Raw genomic sequence first — 6,020 nt, forward strand, 5'->3', positions numbered from 1 at the left:
CGCTTCGGTCCAACTCGTCCATGCCAAACAGATATCCTAAATTAGACTACTCCCATTTGCCAGCATTTGGCCCATATCACTCTCAACCCTTCCTATTCATGTGTCCATCTAGACGTTTTTTCAATGTTGTAATTTTACCAGCCTCGTCTCATTTCACACACACAACCAGGTTTCCTATATTCCCATCCAAATCCTTATTATGTAAATAACAAATAGTTATGGACACAACACCAATTCCTGGGTTTGTCATATGACTCCAGTTTGCAAAAGCAACACTTTCCTCTTATAAAACGAAGTTTTTAAACGCAGATTAAAAAATAACCCCTGACACTGCTTGCATGAGACACTCACATGACAGGCACAGCACCAAAAGAAATATTCTGCTCTTTCAAGATGAGGAGGGGCCAGTGTTGGACTGGGGTAGAAAAGTTAAAAATCACGCAACAGCAAGCCACAATTCAAAGACATGTGATTCATGTCTATTTGGAAAAAAACATAGTTTGATTAAAGAGATCAGCATGGCTTTGTGAGGAACAGATCATGCCTCACAAGGCTTGTTTGAGTTATTTGAGGATGTGACGAGTCGTGGTTCGAGCAGTGGATGTCGGGCATATGGATTCCAGTAAGGCATTTGATTAGGTTTCCCAGGTAGGGTCATTCAGTGTAAAAGGTCTGGGATAAAAGTAAATGTCAATTCTTGGACACAGCTTTGGGTGGCCAAAAGGACACAAGGAGTGGCAGTGGATCGAAAATATTCTGTTTGGAGGTCGGTGTCCAGTGTTGTCCCACAGCGATCTGTTCTATGGACTCTGATCTTTGCAATTTTGAAAAATGACTTGGAAAATGAAGTGGAATGCTGGGTTATTAAATTTGCGATGACAAAATAAATCGGTGGTGTTGTAGATAGTGTCGAAGGCTTTTTCAGGCGACAACAAAGCATTGACAGGACGAAGAGCTGGGCTAAGAAGTAGCATATCGAATTAAACCTGGATAAATGTGAAGTGATTCATTTTAGAAAGTCGGATTTGAATGCTGAAGACAGAGTTAAAGATAGAATTATTGGCAATGTGGTGCAACAACTGGATCTTGTGGTCCAAGCAGGTAGATCCCTTAAAGTTGCCATCCACGTTGACCGGGTTGTTCAGAAGACATATGATGTTTAGGCTTCCATTAACAAGTCGATTGAATTTAAAAGCAGCGAGGTTTTGCTCTATAAAATACGAGTTTGACAGTACTTGGCATTTGAGTCCACTTGTGGTCACCTCATTATCGGAATGATGTCGATGCATTCCAAAGTGTGCAGTGGAGATTTAACAGGATGCTGCCTGGATTGAAGTACTTGACTTATGAAGAGAGGTTGAACGAGGTCGGGCTTTTCACACTGTTGAGAAGAAGGAAGGGAGGTGACTTCATAGAGACGTTCAACGTTATGAAAGGAACAAAAAGAAGATAGTCAAAGACTTTTCCCCAGCGCAGAAATGACTGTCACGAGGGATCATAATTTTTATGGTGACTAGCCGAAGATACAGTGCAGATGTCTGGGGTAGTTTCTTTATGCAGAGAGTGATGGGAGCGTAGAATGCACTCCCACTGGTAGTGGCAGAGTCAGGGACTTGGCGACATTTCAGCGAATGCTGGTCAAGCATAAGAACAGCAGGAAGCTGAGGGTTCTGTAGATTAGGTTGAACTTAGATTTACATAAATGCTCTGCACAAAGTCGTAGGTCAAATGAAATGTACTGTGCTCTATTGTTCTATATTCTATTCTTAGCAATATTCTGGTCAAAACTTTCTGAACCCTCTTGAAGTTAATAATACCCTCCCTGGAGCAGTGCGACGAGAACTGCATACAGTTCTACAGAAAATGTCCTCAACAACTTCCTTTTGAACAACAAGTCCCAAATCCTATATTCAATGTTCTCAGCAATGAAAACAAGCGTGCTAAACGCTTTCTTAACCAACCTGTCTGCAAGTGAAAAAAAGAAGTCAAGGAATTATGTACCTGATCACCTAGTTCGGTCCATTCTTCAATAGTACCTCGTGCCCGACTATTTTTTTGTATAAATCCTGCCATTGTTTGTTTTAGCTGACTACAATGCCTTCCCTTAATGTAAATTAAACACCACCTACACTTCTTACCCCTGTAACCTAATTTTAAAAAAATGTAATCTTGGATAACTGTATTCACTGTCCACTATGCCATCTCTTTAAAAGTCGTGCGCAAACATACAAGCCAGGCCTTTTAAATTCTCACTCTCATTTTTTTCATAAATTACTAAAAAGAGGTTGCCGAGCAACGATCCCTATTAATACCGCTATTCACTGACATCCAGTACGTAAAACAACACTCCACCACGACCCTCTGTCGAGTCATATAAAGCCAATTGTGTGTCCAGTTGGCAAGCTCACCGTGAATCCCATTTCATCTAAGTTTATAATTTAGAACTGTGTCAAGATTTTACTAAAGTCCATGTAGACAATATCTACCTTTGTCCCCTCATCAGTCTTTTTGTCTACTTCCTTAAAAGACTCATTCAATTCCTTATACACGATTTCACTATCATAAAACCATGCTGACTATACCTTAGTTAGTTCTGGCCCGTCCAAATGCATGCAAATCATTGTTTCAGAATGACCTCCAACAACTTATCCACCACTAATGTCAGGCTTTATGTCGACCCCAGTCTTCTGCTTTCAGCCGTTGTTAAATAAAGTCATAAACTCCGTTGTTCCCCACTACCTCACATCATCATTTGTTGTAAATGATACCTTTTTTCTGCTAGGATCCGCAATTTATTTTAACCATAGCTTTCCACAACCTTTTGGAATACAGTTGATCATGTGCCGGAGACCTATCCACCTTTATGTTTTTCTAAGACCTTCAGCACTTCCTCTTCGTAAAGTGAACTGTTTACAAAACATGGACATTTGTTTTCCTGAATTCTCCAATGACTTCTCCACATTAAAAATCGACACGAACGTTTCATTCAGTGTCACTCACATCACCTGAGGTTCAACACGTGGAAAACCTCGTTGAACTTTAAGAGGCACTATTTCCTCGCTCGTTGCTGCTTTGTTCTAAATTTACTTGTGAAATTTCATTGGATTACACTTAACTTTATCTGCAAAAGCGAGCTCACATCAAGTTTTTGTCCTCTTGATTACCCTCTTAAGAATATCCCGACATTATTTATACGCTGCAAGATATTCACTTGGCTCAGCAGTTCATATCTAATACCTGATTCTTTCTCATTATTGACAAGTATATTATTATGTTTCCTCATTTATTGCTCCTTACTGTTACCAGCCTTAACGTTTACTCCAACAGGAAGTTAATTCCTATCATTGTCGCACGTTCTGAAGTCTCTCACTACAAATGTATCGTCTATGCTTGGATGAGGAAATGATGCTGTTACAAATGGTTATCATGTTGCTTTGTTTCACAAATAAGGATGTGGAGCCTTGTTTGCTTTTTTGTGGAAGTAGCCATTAGTATCACCTTTCATAATTCGCTCAGGTAAATGTAATACCAGAAGATCAAAAGCGGTGGAGCAAAGAAATGCCAACTTGGTTTTCTAATTTAATCATGGCTGATTTGAAATTCCTCATGTCATTTTAGAACCTTTTCACAACGACTACTTTGTTTAGTTGCTTTTGATCTTCAGTTTCCACAATCTTTTTTTGCAGGATGACTCTATTCACGAGTTCAGATGAATGCACTCTGCGGAATCTTACAGACAACTTCAAAATTGTAAGAGTGCTAGGCAATTTAAATAAAGAATGATATTTCTCATCTGCAAGTAGCCCAGAAACAGAGGTAACAGTTTAAGAGTAGAAAGAGGGGTTTTCACATTGAGGTGACCCAAAAATATTTCACCCAGAGACTTGTGATTTCATGGACCTCTATACCACACGCAACGGTTCAGGCATTATGATTGAATATCGTGAAGCGTGAGATAGCTATTGTTCTGAAGAATGAAGAAATCAAATGGAAAAGGAAGAAAGACAATTCTGATTTGAAAGACAATCCCAGATCATCTCGAATGCCATTGCTAGCTGGATGGTGGAACAGCTTCCTTCTTTTTGTACCGTCAGTATTTAGATGAGGAAATGGTGCTTTAACACCATTCATTACCATTGTCTCACGAATTTAAATTGTACAAACTCTATAGCATCGGCATATTAACGTCAGCTGAATGACAATTGACAATTGACAATTAATCTCAAATGTCTGTTGTACGTTACGTTTGTGTTCTTTGCTATGTTTCTCTTCCATGTTATGAATTTGCGTCAAGGTGGTATATGTGCTATAAGACGTTGATGTCTTGTTTTCTGCAGTAACTGTTGTTTGTACCTTATCAATTGAGTCAATATATTCCTTTATTCACTGTGGCATGTAACATTCTCAATGGTGTCTATTGAATATACCTGAAGTGATCTGCAGTTTAGAAAGCGATTTGACACTTCCTCATTGTATGATGACTTAAAAATCTCCAACTCCAATCAACTCAGCAATTTCTGTTAACATTATACAAATGCTTCGATGTTCCGTGTAAAATTACAGCTTCCTTTCTTCTGTTTACCTCTTTTCGTATCTGTACTGCCATGTTAGAGATTTACAAAATAGGATGTGCCTTTTCTGAATCATTGAAGTTTGGGAAAAGTTGAAATATTGTTTGGGATATTCATTGTGAGCGAGCATTGTGAGACTTTCAAACGAATTGCAATGTTACAGATCCACATTTATTGCTGTACCACATATCTGAGGGAGCAACACATCCAAGGCACGCAAAAGCTGCTTTCCTATAAAATTTCACATTATCCATTCCCAATGTTATTCCACATTTCCCCTGTATCACGAACTTATTTGGGTATGTCTCCATTTTCTCTTTCAGGAGAAAGTGAAGACTGCAGATGCTGGAGATCAGAGCTGAAAATATGTTGTTGGAAAAGCACAGCAGGTCAGGCAGCATCCAAGGAGCAGGAGAATCGACGTTTCGGACATGAGCCCTTGTAAAGAATGAGGAAAGTGTGTCCAGCAGACTAAGATGAAAGCTAGGGAAGAGGGACTCGGGGGAAGGGCGTTGGAAAGGTCAAGGTGAGTGTGATAGGCCGGAGTGGGGGTGGGGAAGAGAGGTCAGGAAGAAGATTGCAGGTTAGGAAGGCGGTGCTGAGTTCGAGGATTGGGACTGAGACAAGGTGGGGGGGGGGAAGAGGAAACTGGAGAAATCTGAGTTCATCCCTTGTGGTTGGAGGGTTCCTAGGCGGAAGATGAGGTGCTCTTCCTCCAGCCGTCGTGTTGCTATGGTCTGGCGATGGAGGAGTCCAAGAACTTGCATGTCCTTGGCGGAGTGGGAGGGGGATTTGAAGTGTTGAGCCACGGGGTGGTTGGGCTGGTTGGTCCGGGTGTCCCAGAGGTGTTCTCTGAAACTTTCCACAAGTAGGCGGCCTGTCTCCCCAATATAGAGGAGGCCACGTCGGGTGCAGCGGATGCAGCAAATGATGTGTGAAGAGGTGCAGGTGAATTTGTGGCGGATATGGAAGGATCCCTTGGGGCCTTGGAGGGAAGTAAGGGGAGAAGGCGTGGGCGCAAGTTTTGCATTTCTTACAGTTGCAGGGGAAGGTGCCGGGAGTGGAGGTTGGGTTGGTGGGGGGTGTGGACCTAATGAGGGAGTCACGGAGGGAGTGGTCTTTTCGGAACGCAGATAGGGGAGGGGAGGGAAATATTTCCCTGGTGCTGGGGTCCGTTTGGAGGTGACAGAAATGACGACGGATGATACGATGTATATGGAGGTTGGTGGGGTGGTAGGTGAGGACCAATGGGGTTCAGTCCTGGTGGTGATTGGAGGGGCGGGGCTCAAGGGCGGAGGAGCGGGAAGTGGAGGAGCTGTGGTGGAGGGCATCGTCGCTCACTTCTGGAGGGAGATTGCCATCTTCCATTTTCTCTTTACCATGTCTATCGATCTCTCATTGTGAACCATTCCAAAAGCGTTACCATCGTTTTCTCTCTCTTCCCATCGA

The sequence above is a fragment of the Chiloscyllium punctatum genome, chromosome 35, assembly GCF_047496795.1.
Source record: "Chiloscyllium punctatum isolate Juve2018m chromosome 35, sChiPun1.3, whole genome shotgun sequence".
NCBI classification, from domain to species: Eukaryota; Metazoa; Chordata; class Chondrichthyes; order Orectolobiformes; family Hemiscylliidae; genus Chiloscyllium; species Chiloscyllium punctatum.